The sequence below is a fragment of the Condylura cristata genome, unplaced genomic scaffold, assembly GCF_000260355.1.
Source record: "Condylura cristata isolate star-nosed mole 26May11 unplaced genomic scaffold, ConCri1.0 scaffold00022, whole genome shotgun sequence".
NCBI lineage: Eukaryota > Metazoa > Chordata > Mammalia > Eulipotyphla > Talpidae > Condylura > Condylura cristata.
The window spans coordinates 32,946,533-32,965,561 of record NW_004567123.1 but is presented as its reverse complement, the minus strand read 5'-3'; the positions used below and the strand labels follow the sequence as shown (position 1 = coordinate 32,965,561).

General features: G+C 48.0%; 1 protein-coding gene across 3 annotated transcripts in view; it reads right to left on the bottom strand.

Annotated features, from left to right (window-relative positions):
* Positions 1 to 19,029, bottom strand: part of TSHZ2 (teashirt zinc finger homeobox 2) — a 386,055-nt gene that overhangs the window by 365,680 nt on the left and 1,346 nt on the right. The window lies entirely within an intron of this gene.

Here is a 19,029-nt window from a genome sequence, read left to right as displayed (position 1 = left end):
CTCCTGGGCCCAGGCATGCGCATTCGCGCTTGGCCACTCCTGGGCCCAGGCATGCGCATTCGCGCTTGGCCGCTCCTGAGCCCAGGCATGCGCACTTGCGTTAGGCCCTCCTGGACCCAGGCATGCGCATTCTCTCTGTGCCCTGTGCACCTGCCACTGGGGTCCAGGCAGCAGGCAGGTCCAAGCGCCCCATGCCCAAGGCTGCTGGTGCCGCCGGAGCTGCCAGCAATGGGCAGCGGGGAAGCCTGATTTTTAACTCCCTTAGCCTATGATGGCGCAAGCGTGATTTAGGTGCTATGCGCTGTCACCCACCCGGTAACAGCGTGTGTACCGGAGATCGTCTTTGCCAAAATTAGCAAACTAGTGTGGAGAAGTCCCGCAGCTTGTGTGAGAGCAGACAGTACATAACAGGGAGAGCATGAGCCCTGACCTCAGAGCCAGCTGCCCGCACCCCTCAAGGCAGGGCTCAAGTGGCTGATTTTCCCAGCCTCACTTCCATCTTGCTGGCTTTGGTGCTGGCTCCTGCACTTGACCAGCAATGTTCGCTGGCCACTTCTAGCAACCTTGGCTTTGGAGGCCGGTGACCAGTTTGGAAGAGAAACTATCACTAGTGGAGGCATCTAAGGCTGCCTGGGGGTAGAATCTGGCAGTTCTGTGATTAGACCCAGAAATCTACGTAAGAACATAAGTGAATTTAAGTTCTAATGAGTCACAGTTCACCTTCATCCATCCCACCTTTCCTCCATCTATGCAGCCACCCAGCCACCCAGCCATTCGCCCAGGCATTATCCATCCATCCATCCACTGACCCATCCATGCATCTATCCATCCACCCATCCACCCACTGGCCCATGCATTCATCCAGCACTTTCCAGCTGTGTTTCAGGCTCTCCATTGCCCACCTCTGGAGAAAGGCCTGTGCCTCCCAGCCCTCCAAAACTGATATGTAGTGCAGGGTAACGAAAACAGTAGAAATTAGTAAGTACTTGTAGAATAAATAAAATAATGCTCTCAGACAGATACACTCCCTTTTTGAGAACTTACCCACCACTCAGCTTGACCCCACTCTCCTTCCCTAAGATATTTTACATGTTCCCTCCATATCATTCCTGGGACACGGTTTATATCCCTGAAATCCGTATTGATCCATCGATGTTTCAAGATCCAGTTCTCATCTCCCCAACTTTCTTTTTGCTCTTCTGGAAGTCCAGCCCAATCTTATCTTTGTGAAGTGTTTCTCCCATAGAAAATTAAAGCCTCTCGATTCACAAATTGGTTTGCTAAACGTATTTGTCACTGTTGTTGTTTTCGTGATGTGAAAACTATAGAGAGCCCTCTCCCTACTTTGATTTTCTTTTTAATTTTCCTTCAGTAAAGAAGGTTGTACGTTTCCACTGCTACTGTTTTATCTTGGGGGACTCCCCATAAACTTGTCCAATTCCTTCCCTTACTGCAGGAGAGCAGTTCAAAGTACATGCCAGAGAACTCAAATTGCAGTCGCAGAGTATTCCTGTTTATTTGTCAGAGTGCAGTGGCAGATTTCAAAAGTTAAACTAAAACACAGAACTTGCCTTGTGGAGTGAGTGCTCAGGGGACTCTGGTCTAAAATGAAATTCAGATCATTGTTTCTAAAAAAGAAGGGGGTGAAACACCTCACCCAGTGCCTTGCACACATTGGAAAACATCTTGCCTTTCTCCCGTGGTCTGTGAAGAGGACTAACAGGTCAGTCCACAGGAAATGCAAGAATCCGTTATGTTTTAATCAGGGCACATAAAACACAGTCTAGATTGTTATGTTGCCCAGGGGGTGTAGCGAGCAGGGGACATTTACAAACTCCAGGTCACTCTCCCCATTACATCACTATGAAAAGAAAGAAATTTATGAGGTTAAATTATATGGATGTTATATATTGGAACTGTTAGCCCATTCCCAAATGAGGATGTTGGCTGAAATAGCCAGATTCCCTAAGAGAAATTTCTAAGTCTTTCTCTTGTGGATGTTTTATGGTAACTTTCCACAAAAAAAAAAAAAAAAAAAAAGTAAAGACATAATCTTTTAAGATAACGAAATGAATAAAAAAGGAGAAATGTACCAAAAACAAAATCTAAATTCTGAGAGGGCATGTAAACGAGTCACTGAACATTACCCTTCTCTGGAAATAATGTACAGAAGTTATTTTGTGGGACTCACTGATGATTTATTTGATCTATTCCTCATCTAAGTGATTGGAAACACAGATGTTGATGTTATAACTTTGCTTCCAGTAAATAATTCCTCAAAGGACTCACATTTATTTAACCTTAGTCACAAGATGATAAAACTTATTAAACATTTATAGACACGCCACACAATTTTGTTGCTTTATGTGTTTGGCAAGTTTGGGAACTCATATCCCGGACTTCCACCTCCCTGTCCCCCTCGAAAAGAACAGTGTCTCGGGGGATGTTCCTGTACCTGGATTATGGGGATTGTTTCCCTCACTCGCCCTTTATTTCTCCAACTGCAACCTCCGATTGACCGTAAACAGAAGGACTGCTGTGTTCTCCAAGAACAATAATTAAACCAAAGGGACAGCAGGCAAGGTGCTCTTGTGGGATCCACAGAGGAAGAATAAAAACCCCACCAGGGACCTGTTTTCTGGTGACTGGGAGCCTGCCTGGGAGATAAGCAAATGCTCACAGAAGTGTGTGTGTAGCCTCGGAATATTCACTCAGCGACATCACCAAACCCTACCAGTCTGCCGTGGGCGTTTCAATATTCCAAGCTTTCAGAGCCTGGGATAACCATGCATTCACTCACTCAACAAACACACCGACTGTTGTGCCAGTAATGCCCGACCCCGCAATGGGAAGGCTCCGCCGACATGGTGTCGCCCACACTCGGGAGAGCCACCTCAGCAGCGTGCAGCTGCCTTCTGGAGGCAGCGGCCACCGACAACTTCCGCCCAAGGGCCGACTCTTGCCCAGGCAACAGCTGCTTCACTGTGGTCCTGTTTCCCCCTCACCCGGGGTCCTGACCAGGAGGGCAGGTGCTCTGTCCAGGGGCTGCCCTGGGGAGACGCACCAGGAGCTGGACTTCATACTCTGGGAAAAGTGGAAAGGGTTTTGTGGCTCGGTGAGAAGCTTAGCCTGGACATCACGTGGCCTAGAGCCCGCCCACTGCATATACAGAGCTCACACACACACACACACACACGCACGCACACGCACGCACACACGCACACGCACAGTGATGCTGGTCTTGGCTGTGAAAAGCAGCTGGTACCTCCTGAACCCTGCAAACCTGGGGGTGCTAGCTCATGAATATTCTGACTCCCAGAGCCCTCGCACTGCACCTCAATACATATTGACTAAACTGCATGCGCCCCGCATGTCAACCTGCAGGGCCCCCTCTTGTTAGCGATCCAACTTGTGACAGAACCCGAGGAGCCCTGCTTCCCGACTCCGCTGAGCACCTGGGGGATCTCGTGAGGGCGCTGCGCCCATCCTCACCACGACAAAAGCTGCTTCTTCCCCATCATTCATGCTTTTCTTTTGACTTCTCCCCGTTCTCCAGCCCACCAGGCCATGCCAGGGGCTTTTTTGGTGGTGTTGGGATTCCAGGCAGGTTGTTGGCTGAGTCTCACTCATTCTTGGGGCTACTGGCATCTGTAGAGTAGCTGAAGTAGCTCGTTCACTAGCACCAACTAGGAGCAAATCAGCAGTTACATGTTTGCTGGGGAAGTTTGTATCCCCATCAGAATTTTCAAATTTTGAATATTAGATGTATCAATAACATCTACGTTTTTTTGTTTTGCTTCTGATTCTTTTGACAATGCAGTAAAATTCTCACAACTGTTTCTTTCGAAATAAATCACTTAGCTGACAAACATAAAATTCCTAAGACTATCTACCTGATACAGGGCTATAATAGCAAAAACCTTCAAGTACATTCAATGTCTATGGACAAGTTGATGAATGAGCAAAAACCCATATTCTTATAATGAAATATTACACAGCATATAAGAAGGAATCAGATCTCTGTTTTTTTAATCTCTTATTCTTTTTTCCCCCTGTTCAGCTAGGTACAACATGGATAAAGTCCTAAACATAAAGCATAAAAAATGATTTATTTTGCAGTGCAAATGTGTGCAACTACATACAAATTTAAATATATTTAAAAAAACAATGTTTCTAGCTATATAATCATGCATGTAAAATTATAAATAATGGAAACTATACGTCTGTCTGGGAAGACAGTGAGGAGGAAATACTATTTGCTGAATTTTTAAATTTTTTGGTTGTATACAGTTTACTAATTTTCTTTCTTTCTTTTTTAAGATTCATCTATTTACGCAGACCAGAACCAGGGCACAGGCCAGAGGTCGGGGGGGGCGTGGTGAGAGGATTCACCAGAGAACAGAGCGGAAGCAGAACAGGCCGATTGAGAAGTCCACTGCTGAGTGGGGCAGCAGGCAGGTCAGGAGAGGTCTGCTGCGCCCTGTGGGTCAGCTCCCTCCTGGGGATCGAACCTGCACTGCAGTGGCTGTGGACAGCTTCATAGTGCTGCGCTTCTTATGTTCTAGGCATTGCTTGAAGTTCTTAATAAGTATCAACTTTTTCAATGTTCACATGGTACTCGGGTACTTGGAAGGAAACACTTTCCTTATCCCCATTTGACAAGAGTGAACACAGAGATTTTAAGTTTGATGTTCAAAGAGGGCTTTGTTTTATAATTCCTTTATATTTAAAATGTACTGCTCTTGTGAAATAAGCTCATATTATTGTTGAGTTTTTTCTTTTAGTCCATCCGATGGCTGATGACCATCTAATATTAAAAAAGAAAAAATGTATGCTAAAGAAAAAAAAATAGGATGATAATTTCATTCCATTTCTCATTAAAATAACTTCAAATCAGATGGCTAGGCACTTTGCCAGACTCTGTATTATTACAAAGCTTTGTTTCAAAATGCCAGCAAGATTTTAAAAATTCAATAAAATAAACCCACTACCAATGACAATGAAAAGTAATTGTTGATTTTTTTTTTTTGAGAGCGATACGATCCTGATTTTTGTGGTAAGCAACATTTTCCCTCTGAGATCCAAGCCTTTGAATTTCATGTTCATCTTATTTTTTTCATATTATTCAGAGTACTCATTTAAATGTCACCTATAATTAACAACTTACAAGCAAGAAACACCTTTAAAGACCCTGACCATAAATATTATGAAGGACTTTAAAGAGGAAATCAGGCGAGGGTAACTTTTCATTTGTTAAAGTAAATAAGGGGCGGGTCATTGCCTGTGTTCCCTAGTTTGTTCTTAAGATTTATTTATTTATGCATATGAACTGGGGTGCAAGTCAGAGGAACAGGCAGGGTGAGAGGATTCCCCAGAGACAAAGTGGGGAGCAGAACAGGTAGATCTACTGAAATCCACTGCTGAGGGAGCAGCAGGGAAACAGGGGAGGTCAGCTGCGCCCTGGGGGTCCCTCCCTGGCCGGGGTTTGAACTGGTGCTGCAGGGGCTGCGGACAGCCTCATAGCATTGAGATTAATCCCTGCGCCCCCTGTGGCCCCTAGTTTTGATGGCCAGCAAGATTCTCAGCTCCCAGGAGAGCTGGACAGGGAGCAAATGAGTACTGTCCCCCTCGGGATGCTTCTCCCGTCCTCCAAGACGCTTGTAGAAGTGCGGGAGCACTCTTGGGCAGCACTACTGCCTGGGCCTCCCAACATGGTATATTTTGAATTCAGAAAAGCAGGAGGGGCCTCTTTTTATTTTTGTCTCTGCTACCATTGACTGACTTCAACCTGGAGGAGCTGCTACATCACCACCTCGCTTGTGGCCTGCACATGTCTCTGCAGGACCACACAGCCCACGTGGGAGGCCTTTTGCTCTCAAGTGTCCAGTGCCTCAGGCCGGACAACATGGCGTCCGAGCAGCTGGGCTGATAGGCAGACCTGGGTTTGGAGATCCCATGTTAAAGCTGCTGTAATGTTCGTCAAGCTACGAGGCATTTCCTAGAGTGAATTTCTTCACAGGCAACAGTGCAAACAGCCTAAGCCCCGTGGTGTCGGGCAGAGACAGGACGAGGTGGTGTGGACGGGCCCCACCGTCTGCACGTTAGCCGTGAAGCGAGGGCTTTGGGGTGTCATGCCAGGCAGGCGTGAGTGACACACGTGAAGATGACCGTGACATCTTTGCCGTCAGGAACATCTTCCCTGTTGCCACCATCACTTATGTCACATTCGCCCACAGAGGTGCAGACTCTGGACAGAAAGGGCTTCAAGTCTATCGCCCGGAGCCACCAGGCGGGAAAAGAGAAGGACCCCACGAAGCAAAAGGACGAGGAAGAGGATCACTGAGAAAATACGAGCAATACAACAAGGAGAATGAGGCGGAGGAGGTTCCCAAGGCTGAGGCAGGTTTTCTGCCTTCTCATCCCAGTGAGTTTCTGGAGTTGCAGGGAACCTACGAGATCTGTCGCCCCGCCTGGGAGACCCCTTTCTCAGCTCTTGACACCGGCACCCCACGGTGCTGGGCCGCTCCCAGGCTGGACTGCCTGTCTTTCTCCCTCTCAAATGGAATTTTCTGGGACCTGTTGCTCAGTCCCGGGGCCAGGCAAATACACAAAGGGGTACATTTCCCAGGTGAATACTACAGGAGATTGTCTTCCCCCCTCCCCATTTCTAAAAACATAAACAACAGCCACAAGTGAGTGCGGGGGGGAGGGGGAGGAAGGGAAGAGACATTATTCACTTTTCTGTTGATTAAAAGGTAAAAGTAACAATGGACACCATCAATAATTTGTAAGCTTTGACATTTGAGAGACAAAAAGGGAGATGGGCAGAGAGCAGGGGAGAGAACTTAGTCCCCACCCCAACCTACCCCCCAATGTCCTGGAATTGAAAACCATAGTGGGTACTTAACACACAGAATTAGGACTTCCTCCCACCCAACCTGTGGAATCAGAACCCCTCAGCTCTGGCCTGGAAATTTGTGACCTTGCATGTTAACAAGTTCTGCAAGGGATAAGTAAAGTAAAAAAAAAAAAAAATTAAAATGTGAAAACCAACACTTTATTCCAGGTGCAGAATTAGAGCATTATTACCAGTTTCCCCCATATTAGCAAACTTTCCTGAGTGAGTCAAGATTTTCCAGAGTTTCTCTCGAATGCCTAAGAGTGCAAGTTGCTTCTGGCTTGCCAGGACTCCTGAAGTCTTTGTGAAGGCTGGTATTTCAGGCATTTCTCGGGCCTGAGTCTGCCTTGGCCGGGCCACCCCACAGCTGGCCCTGGAATCCCTGCCTGGCCATTCCTGGGCATCCCCAGGGTCCTCACACTTACTCATCATGCTCCGAGCTCACGATTTATACAAACTCCTCCACCCAACTACCGCTTCCTCTATACATTTCTCTAAAGGGATCACCACTATTATTTACCTAATATTATCTTGAAGCGACAACTGACATCATTGCTTACCTAATATTATCTTTAAATGACAATTGATGTCACTACGGAGAACAACTGGCCAGCATATTTGCATGAATGAAGACAGCAGAAAATGGAATCTCTGGTCTCAGTATTTCCCTCTGGACACTCTTACTTGCTGAAGACCCTGAAATGCTGTGGATTAACACACGCGAGAAAGGTGTGCAGGACAGGCCAAGGCCCCATGAGACATCCTCAATTGAGTCAGAGGGGTCACGGGACGTTGCTCCCACTTCGAGTGTGACGGGCTGCCACCTGGAGCCATCTGCTACCTGGGCACGAGGCTTGCCGTGGGCAACCTGGCTTTAAAAATGTCTGGGTGGGGGCCTGCTTTGCTCAGGGGCCTGGCTAGGCAGGCCTGGGCAGAGGAGATCATTGTTAGGGCCTGCAACTGGAGCTGAGGGTTCAGGTGAGGGTTCTCCGGTCTTCCCCCCCCCCCAAGAAATGCACCTGCAACTCATTTCAATTCCTAAGAACCACGTCCCTGTCACTTGTTCTTTCCAACAATATTATTAAGCAACTATTATACTCCAGTTTTGTGGACATAAAGCAAATGAGACACAAGGGTCTTTCTAGTTCACGAGCTCAGAGTCAAAGTGATGGTTATAGACATTTATAAATTAGACATTTATTGAGCGCCTGCTGTATACAAGGCACTGCTCGCAGCACTTTGCAGGTGCTCAGAAGTGGCTCGACCCTGCAACCATGAGGGAGTTTTGGTCATCCCCATTTTACCACTAAGGGCATCAAGGCATGAAGATGATTAAGTTGTTAATATAATGACCAAAACTTACTGACCAGTTACCACTGAGCTAAGCATGGAATCTGACCTATCTCAGTTAATCCCGGTGGAGCCCAATGAGGCACGTCCTTTTATTAAGCCCATTTTGCTAATGAGCAAATGGGAAGCTGGGAGGTCAAGGAGCCCAAAGCCACAGCGAGGACAGGACCTGGGCCGGAAATGGAGCGGCCCCTGTCTGCTTGACCCTGGGGTCTGCCCCTGCCCTGGGCTGTGTCATCTGATGGAGGGAGACGGGCTGAGGCCTGGCAGGCTCCAGGAAATGAGCTTGCAAGGAGCAGCAAGGGCCCTGGACCGGCAGTCCAGAGCAGTGAGTCCAGATCCAGACCCTTCCCCGTGCCGCCACTTTGGCTCAGAGAAGACAGACTGGGGGATAACAGAAAGAATTCGAGAACACGGCAGGGGTGGACAGGGTGCTCCTGTCCAGCCTTCGGGGCCACTTAGTGTTTATTTCTGCACCTGCAGCCTCGGCACACTCCCCTCTCGCCCACCTTGGTCTGAGCCACCCCGTTCTTCCACCCGCCTGGTCTGGGACTGAGCCCCAGGTGGCTGGCACACTTTCACAACATTGGTCCTGAGCAGTGAGACCCCGTCAGATCCCGTCTCCCAGCTCCCGCACCCGCCGAGTTTCTCGGCTTAGTGAGAACTGGCTCCTTCTGCCACGGCGCCACCCGGGAGCTCTGGCCTCTCTCTGTCCCTGTGTCCTTCCAGACCTGCCTGGGCTCTCCTGGCCCAGACAGCTGGGCTCTCCCGCCTGCATTTCCCTCAGGAGCCAGTTTCAACAGCACTTCCCAGGCCTCCAGTCCAGCGAGTCCACGGGCGGGCATGCTCTCCAGAGTCCCCTACGCCTGGCCCTCCAGCCACCGGCTTCCTTGCACAGGCCCCTCCCTGCCAGGAGGGGACCCCGTATCTGCCGGCTGGTGTGTGCCTGCCACACTAAACAAGCCTCAGGAAGTCAGGCCTCCTGGGACCAGGGCCGGAGGCTCTGTTTCCAGCAGCTTCCAGGACCTGGCACACAGCCGCCCTCCCATAATATTAGTTAAATCAACTCCAAAGGCGGACACCGAACAGCCCCGGCGCACCCAGCGTTCCCAAACTGCGCCCTGAGAGCAGCCTGCCACAGCACCAGCCAGCGTTTCTCCTGCTTTCTCCCAGCCATTTAGCTGAAGGTGACAATTAAAACACGAAGAAGGCGTTACCAGGAAACAGCCTGGCCTTCTCCTGCGAGCTTAACAACCCCTTGCTTGGCTGCCTTGGGCCTGAGGGGACCAGCACAGGTCTGCTGGCAGGGGAGGGCCGCTCTGGGGCCCTGGGGGACTGGGCGCGCCTGCAGGCTGCTGGCCTAGGATCCCAGCACCCCAGGGGAGCGCACAGGGAGCGCTGGCCAGCTCAGGAGTCAGAAAAGAGGGCCCCCTGTGGGGTCCCTCTATCTGGGGTGCTGCTCAGTCGAAGTCTACAGACTCTTACCCTCTACCAGCATTACCTAGAAGATGGGTAAATATTGCCAACTGTAAGCAGGTAAATCACAGTTCTCCAATGGAAGGCGGAGGGTATCTTGATAAACATGACACACATTTACAACAAAAATCGGGGTATTTTTGTCATCACTATTTCCTAAATGGATATATTCATATTCAAAGTGCAGCACTGAGGTCTACCGGAAAGAATTTTAGATGTGTAAAAGACAGCCTCTACTTGAAAGTAATTCATTACTATACAAAGTAACGCACTAATTAAAGTGTTTATTCATTCATTTATTTACAGCCTCATTTATTCATTCACCAGGAAATATTTATTTAGGGCTTAATAAGTATCAAGGACTCATTCAAGTGCCTAGATTTCTCCCGGAATTCCTCCAGGAAAAAAATAGCAGTCGGAAAGAGGAGGAAGCCTTTCTTGGAGGAGTTGGGGGTGCATCAGGCTGCCACAGGGCCTCGTGGTCACCCCTGTGACGAGGATGTTTTCATGAACCACTTGACAGATGGGGAAACTGAGTCAGAGCGAGGGGCAGGAACTGCTCTCGAAGCTCACGGCTGGGCCTCGCAACACGCCTCCCACAGTGTCTCGGAGGCCCCGGCCCCGTCAGCAGCCCCACAAAAGCTGGGCATGCGTCTGTGTCTTTACGCCGCCGCTCATGCTAAGCACCTCCTCACCTCCCTGGGGGGCCGGGGAAGTGAACTGGGTGGGCGAACACGCCCAGGTCTGCCTCTGCCTTGGAAACACAAACTGGTGTCCGAGCCGTTCTAAGAGCCCCCCAAGACTACCTGTGTCTCTTCCCTCCCATGGCACACCCCATTCTCACAGAGCGGCAAGCTGAGAGGCCACTTCTCGCCTGACCCCGGGGCCCCTGCCTCTGGGACCCCCTGGCCGTCCCCGCCCAGCTCTGCGCTGGTCACTCACCCTGTGGTTACCCCTCCTCCCACAGACCCCCTTACACAGCCCTGGAGCACACGTGCGTCCATCCTGGCCCCTGCGCCTCAGTGGCTGGGAGCCCAGGTTGGGACCTGGCTGGCTCCTCGCCATGGTTAGGTCTGGCTGGCCAGCCCTCCTGCTAATACTGCCCAGGCCCCAGGAAATACTGCCCAGGCTCCGCCACACAGAATGGCCGCCTCTTACCCCTCCTTATCCACGGACCCTCACTCCACACAGTCACTGTGTCTTTTCATTAGCTGTTAGGCCCCAACCGCAAGCATATGAGCTGTGTGAGGACAGGGCCTCTGCTCTCCCTGCTAGGGTGCCCGGGGACCCCCACAGAGCCTGGGGCCCCGGGCCAGCCTTGGTGAGTGAAGGCGAGAGCACACAGGCGTCTGAGCACCGGGGCCCTGTGATTCTGTCTGCCGGTGCCCGAGCCTCTGTCGGGGCCCTCGGCACCCCCACCCCCCAGCTTAGCCACACAGCAGGCACAGGGCAACCAGAGAGAGGGTCACGGTCTTTCCCGGGCAATCACAAGGGTTATTCTGCATAAACTATCACATGGGATTATGTGTGTGGGTCTTGGAAGCAGGGCGCTTAAAACCAGCTCAACAGAGTGAGTGAGCTGCTATACACGTTACTCATCAAGGGTGTGTGGAGGAACATTCTAAGGTGAAGGCTCAGCTCAGATGCCCCTTCTCTGGCAGGTCCCCCAGACCTTCACGCTTAAGTTGCCCAACTCCCGGCCATATCTTCTGGCGTTTGAAACAGAGATTTTGTTTCCAACATGAAAAATATTATTTTTTAAGTTTACTTCTATGTTCCCTAACTTACCCCCAACTGCAGGCTGAGCTCCCCGGAGACTATATAGCATCCTACCTGTCCTTTGGACCCAAGGGCACAGAACAGTCCCTGCTACATAGTAAGGAAAACAAAAACACAAACAACCCTGTGGCTTAAATGAATGGATGCAAAATACAGGAAGCACCCGGGGTAGAAGAAGCCTCATGGAGCTGTAGACACCGTGAGCACGTTTGCAGGTGTAGCTGCTGTGTAAATCCCCATTTCAGGGGGGGCAGACAGTGCTTTGGGGTGGGAATAGGGTCGTCCAGTCCAGCCTGAATTGTCCTCACTCAGCTACTGTATCTCAGTTTTAAAAATCAAGATGCACCAAGTCTGAGGTCTTCCAAGCCCTGGATGCTAATCCAGTGGCAGGTTAAGTGTCCCCTTCAAGTTACACTGTCATGGCCTGACTGTTCAGGGGAAAGACAGAAGCAGCTCAGCCAGCCCTAGTGCACGTTGTCACCTCTCAGTGCTCCTGGACTCCTCCTGGCAAACCTGGAGCCTATGAAGCATGACAGGTTAGAAAGTAGGGACAGAAATTTGAGCAGCCTACCCGGGTTTAGTTGGCCAAAAAGTAGACCCTGGGATTGAAGAGACTGACTCTCCAACTCACATTCTTATCCTCTGAGTAAGTTTCTCTCTGGAGCTCGCCCAGGTCCAAGTCAGTGCGGGCACAGCTGTGACCGGGACCCCAGACACTTCCTCCTGACGCACAGTTCCAGCTGCAGCCCAAGACCTGGCCTCCAGGGAGCACACAGACCAGACACAAAGTCAGGGACCCAACTTTCCAATAAAGAAAACAGCTAGTCACCTCTGATACAAGACACTGGAATTGCTTTTCATTTTGGCATTTCTTGGACCAAACAGTACCAAGCGCACAGAACAGACTGAGCTCTTCTCCGAGACATGCTATGCCCCAGAAGCCCTTCCTGTCTCCCTGGGGAGAGGTCGCTAAATACACAGAGAAAGGTAAGGTCTGATCCTCCTCAGCGCTTTAAAGGAGCCCGGGGCAGCTGGAATGGGGATACTCCCAAGCTGGCCTCTTCCTACCCAAGCACTCTCCTTGCGTGGGGTCCTTGACCCTGGGCTCCCTTTTGCACCCCATGTCCAGACCTTTCACAGCGCATACAGCATCAGGAAAGTTTCATTACAAACAGAAAGGCGCAGCCAGCTCTGTTTTTATCTCATTCCGCCCTTCGTAACTATTTTCATTAAAAACAGTAACTGTGCCGGTCTGCCTCGATCTCTAACGGTATAATTTCCATGGAAATGGCTTAGGTGTAGCTTTAAGAAGAAAGCTCAAGGGTGATTTCAGAGTATTCATTCGGTTCTGAAAGCACTCAACTAATTAAGACCAGTGATCTTAATTTTTGCACAGGCGGAAACAGTTTTTTTTTTTTTTTAACCCACCTAAGTGTCTAAGCTCTGTGAAAACATGAGGTCTTTCCTTCAGCATAAATGGACACTCCAGATTTTCAATTAAATTAGTCTTTGGAGAGAGATGCAAAAGAGCTAAAACACTCCTTAAAAAAATCTTCACTGCTTCCAGAGAGGTGTAGCTCAAATGCAAAACCTTTACCCCGCCCGAAGTTTTCGGTCTTGAACCTGATTATAGCTACGCACAGAGCGTGTCGAGCTTTTCTTTTGAGGCTGCCTGCCCACACTGGCTTTGTAAAACTATTTTTCAGAAAGAGATGAGCATTTTCGGGTGTTGCCTCTTGGGTCACCCCAGATCCTGTTTCAGTGGTAGGTTAGGGGCCCTGAGACTGTTCTTTAAAATACCGCACATGGAAAGGGAGCTCTCATTTAGATGAGCACAATTCAAGACAAATGTTTCCAAATATGATCCAGGTATTTTTGTTTCTCTGTCATTTCGCAAAGCTCATTATCTCTGTACCTTTCCCTGTTGTTAAGCATAGCTAAATAATACTGATATGTTAGTAATAGGATTACCGAGCAGTGCCTCCTGAATTTTAATTTCTAAAATTTGATACAATTTTAGGCCTTGCTTTGGCATCCCCGACTATCCGAGGATGCCCAGAGGATATCTTCGCCCTTAGAGGCAAGACAGAGGTTGGAGATAGGCAACAATTAGAAAATCCAAGTGGTTATTTGAATGACTTTCCAGTCCCTTTGAATTGTGAAATGATTTCACCCCTGGAGTTTGCTTTGGAAACAAATATATCAACAACAAATCAGACGCTCAGATGTCTGAGCGTGTGCGTGGGGATCAGAGAAGGACCCCAGCCCCATGTCCTCCAGAGGGGCCCCGTGTCACAATGACAGGGCCACACTGCTGGCGATGAAAGGCCCACCGCCCAGAGGAAAGAGCAAGTCAGACCTGAAACCATAAGTTTGCAGACAGCCCGGAAGTGGACGTGTGGGCTCGAGTCTCTCATTTTTATGATCATTTCATAAAAGACCCAGAGAATGCTCTGTCAGCCCACCCTAAAGGCTACCCCCCCTCATTTCTCTTGACACAGTTGCTAATGCCAATAACTGAGAGGTTGGGAGCAGGAAAAAATAAAAGAAATTGCAAAGCCAGTGAAAACCGGTAGAGGTCTGTAAATCTGGGGTGTCTTTTCTTACTACGATACCCAGGTAATCAAACCAACCCCCGAGACGAGGTTATTTCTTCAGTTAGCTCATTCATAATCGAAGAGCTGCCTGTCAAAGGTCACCTCAAGGAACTTGAAAATGTCTAACTTTAGCTGTAACTTATAAAATTTAAAATAATAAAAAAGCACACAGTGTCACAGATGACTGAGAAATGGATATAAAATCCCCTTCCAGGGTGAACTAGCTCTGTGAAGATGGAAGGATGAGATTTCCCTGATGCAGACTACAGGAAAAGACATTCTGTATTTATCACAACATTAGAAAATGAAAATAAATCTCTACCAAAGAATAACCTTACCACGGCGTTCTCAACTTGCAAAGCAATAAAATTATTTGTGTGCCAAGCTTCTTTTAATACCACGGTGACTTTCTTTTTTTATAAAAGTCGCTCAATTTGATTGTAATTAAATATGTAATGAAAAGCACTGCTTCAGGGAAGCCATGCAAGACATTCTCTAACTGTTAGTTTAATGTATTTCCAACTGACTTTGCAGCAAACGAAAATGATACTCTGTGTCTGCCTGGTCTTAATATAGGATTTGTTAGGCGATTCTGCATTTGATGAAGAGGACTTTGGGTGCAAGCAGGCATCACCTTCGAAATAGCGACTGTGCCACACCTATGTACGATTGGTAGTACCAATTCTCCAGGGATGGAAGGGAAGCTGGACCCTGGGCATGTACCTTGTGTCAGCTAATTGCAGCCTCGGCACACACATGAACAGTGTCTAGGTTTTCTTTCTGGCTGATTTTCCTAAGCTCAGCCGCAGTGGTGAGCAGAAATGCATCATTGTCATGTCCTTAAATCATGCCAGGCTCAGTGCCCCCTTTAAAACTTGCTCAGTTGAGAGTCCAATTCCCAAGCCATTGGGAAGATAAATAGATCAACCCAGGTATTATCCAGTTGGAGAAATTCTGTCAAATGAAAGCAAAATCAGCTGGGATGAAATGAAAGCATAAACCTCTCGCACAAACTGACAAAGTCCACGATGCTGCCGGGGACAGATGCTAAAGATGCCTGGAGGCACTAACGGGGAGGGAGGTATCCCAAACAGGAGCCACAGAGTCGAGGAGACCGGCTGAGACATACACGGCAGGCAGCAGGAAAATACACACATGGTAATCCGGAAGGAGGCGCCCCCCCCTCCCCAAAAGAGGGTTCCCTCAGGCTCCAGAAAATTTCCATTATCCAGAAGTTTCTTGGAGCCCCCTTTCCCATACGGAGCTTTCCCAGAGCTCCTTGTCACTTGCAATCTGCTGATTAGGGTTAATGTATTGTGTCCTGATATGGCAGATTAAAAATGAAATCAATAAATGCCTAAAACAAATGGGCTTTTGAGATGTCCCATTCAATCTGGATCTTTCAGGGTGAGCTGAGAGGTGGGAGAAGGAAATCTGGAAAGAAGGGAGTGGAAGAAGACCACTTAAGCGATCAATTTCCATCCAGAACGCTGTGCAGAGATGTGATTTCAAGGTGTCTGTCCCTCCTTTCTCAGGAGTCCGGCTTAATTAACAAGAGCAGCCTCAGCAGGGTGTGTTGAGAGCCCCTCTGGGTTATGTGTGTGTGTGTGTTTATTTTTTCTGTTCATCTGTTAAAATCATACGGTTTAGGTAAGTGAAGGGGTCTACAGCGTGCTTGATTTAAAGGTTCAAGATATGAACTTCTCCTTCTGAAGTATGCTTGAACAAAGTAAGAGTGCCAGCTGCCAACTCTGCCCAGTCCTCATTCTACTGAATCCAGTGCCACCTGCCAGTAAATAAAAGGTAAATGTCTCCCTGAGCTGCCCGCCCCGCTCACCCTGCTGACGGGGTGGGGATGGCTGAGCACCCCCTTCGCCCAGTCTCTGCCATCTCCAGACGGAACAGCTCACACAGGCCATGCCCACCCCATGGCGGCATCAGTGCTCCCTGCTGCAGCTCCCTGCTGGCTGTACCCCATGTAAATAACCTGTGCTATTAAGGTGCAAATTGCAACTTTTAAGTAATGATTGCTAATAGTCTCATGTTTACTGCCACAGAAGGACATTCATGAAAACAAAATCTGCATTATTCATCTCCATATTAAATAAACAAAATAAATGCAAGAAGCTGTTCTCCCTGCGAGACTTTCTCCAGTTCTGGATCATCAGCCCACTATGAGGCAGCTCTTGGTGGGCAGGAATAGAACCCTGTGACGCGAACATGTGATACAGTCACATGTATGTCACCCCAGCAGCTCTGAATTCCCTTACGTTGGCTGGCATGATATAAAAACGATAGTTCAGGATGCTAAAGGCAAATACGTATTACGTGTGTGTGAGTAGCGAGGTGCCACGGTGGGAGGAAAGTAAGCCGACAATTTTACATTTTTAACTACTCCGCATCCTGCAAAGTACAAACAAATCAAAACACTGCACTCTTTGATTTTCCCTTTCTGCCGTCTTTTCTTCCCTAAAGGGTTAGGGAGAAAGATGATGCCACAGAATCCTGCAATATTTTCAGGGACCAGGGGGTGCGTTTTAGTGGGGGGGGGTGACATGGACATCAAGGAGGCGAGGCGAGAGCATACTCACACGTGGACAGCCCCATTTAGAAAGCGGGGGCTGCTTTCTAAACTTTTCTCTTGCCTGAAGTAATAGTATGGTAGAGCAGCATAGCTTCAGAAAGCAGGAAGAATGACATTTGGGAGGGAAACGTTCTGACTTGGCTGTTTCCTTACAGAGAACTGCTTACCCCACCCCCCTTCCTTTCAAGGGGGGAGGAATATGACAAATAAAAGTTGCAGTGCTCCGTCACTTATGCTATGGTCTTGTCATTCTATCTGGATACCTGCTTTATTAGAAGGTTCTGTAATGGATTCCTTGAAACCTGGAACTTAAAACTAATAATGCAAAGGAATCAAATTGCCTCCAATAGTTCTTGGGAAAGACTCTCAGCTCTGATTCACTCACGGGCCTTTTCTATCTTACATTATTCATTAATCAAGCTCGAAATCAAGCTTTCAACATCAATCCATGGGAGTAATTACTTACAGTTGTGCAATGCTTAATTTTGAGCAGTGATAAAAGTTAGACGCGGATGTGATGGTCTCCATCCCACCTTCTTGCCCTTCATATAAACTGTGGAGTCACAAAGTGGCTAACTTCACTTGTAAATAACCATCTCAGCACACAGAGCCCGGCTCTGTGACCTCAGAGCAAAGAAGCATGGCCTGCGAAGATATCTGCTGGAATAATATCTGAGCAAAAACTGTGAGAGGGGCCTCATGTGCACGGGATGAATCATCCCTTTTCACTTTGAGAAGGATTTTTCACTTCTTCCAGTGAAAATAAGAGAAGTCATGAAAACAAACACATAAAGACACTAGGAATGTCACAGGCTAGAAAACTGAAAGTACAGCCCAACTTTCTCACACACACACACACACACACACACACACTACAGTAAATAAACAAGCCAGCTCCCATCAAGCCCCGCTAAGGCAAAGGATCTAATTTAAATAATGTGATACAGCATGATAGTACGTACACCTGGAGCCTCGTCGATCGGAGGGTAATTATAATCAAAGTAGAGTGATTCTGAGCAATGCACTTTTTGTAATGAGCTTACTATGGGAGACATGTCCAGTCATCCTGGTAATTTAAATTACTGCTAGTTGTTGATGGCCTTTACCGGAACAACAAGGGGGAAAAAAAAGAATAATTTTCAGGGTAGTATCACTTCTCGCTGGACTCCTGCCCAGGGAGCTCTTTTGGGACAACGATAAGAACGTTATCTGTAATAATCTAGCTACACTTAAACTCTGCTGCCAGAACTAGAGGGAGCAGAGCTTACTTTTCCTGAGTCTGGAAGGCCAGTGCTCACCCCAACACTGTCAGATTGCAAGGCAAGCTAAGTTTCAAAAAAAAAAAAAAAATAGTTAAATGTAGAAAGGGGTAGGGCAGGCAGGAGGAACTGTCTTCTAGAGGTACCTCTCGAGATGAAAAAGAGCACCTCCAGCCGAGGCAAGGTCTAAATAGACATGGGCCTAAATAGATTTTAATTATTTTCCTCCTAGGGAAACAATTGGAAAACACGCACATCAAAGCTTGTAAGTGGTATTTCCGCATGCAACTCGAACCAGTCTATACTTGGGGACCAGGCGTTGCTGTGTTCTGGGGGAAGAAACTGTGGCTGTTTCAAAGCACATGTACTGCGCACCGGCTGGAACCAGGCCACGGCGAAGGGTGAGCTTAGTGATCCAGGGTTCAGACACAAATACCCATGTTGCCAGCTTGGTAACTAACTTCAGATTTGTTCTAAGGGTGGCTTTGCAAAGTTTAGGAAAGTATTCCACTGAACTTCTCCCTCATGTTCCTGAAGGAACAGAAGGGAGCAGCGTGGTAAGTCTTCAGAAGACCAGCTTTAACTGGTCCAGATCCTGAAAGCCACAGGGAGAAGACAGAGAGAGGGAAAAGGGGAAAAAAACACACAACTTAAGCTTCTCGCTAAAGCCCTGATTCAACCAAAGGACACAAAGAAATAAAAAACGCCCACATTAAGAGGCAAACAAGATAATAATTGTACATGTCTGACTCTGAATCTGGAGGGCACGCTTGCGTCACTGGCACTCTGAGTTACCATGGTGAGTGATTTATTGATATATATCAAGAATGAATAGATCAAAGGCAGTGAGATGACAGGTGATCAATCAAATGTCAAATCAAAACTAGCAATCAAGTGGAAAGCTGATTTTTCAGTGGGTGGGTCTGGCAGGAGAAAAATGAACTTTCATATTACACTTCCGAGAAACAAAACCCCAGCATACTATTAAAAAAGCAATTAAGCAACCCAAAAGGAAAAAAAAAATCCCCTAGAAGGTCTATTGTACTGATCCATTAACCTGTTCCTCTCTCTCTCTTTTTTTTTTTT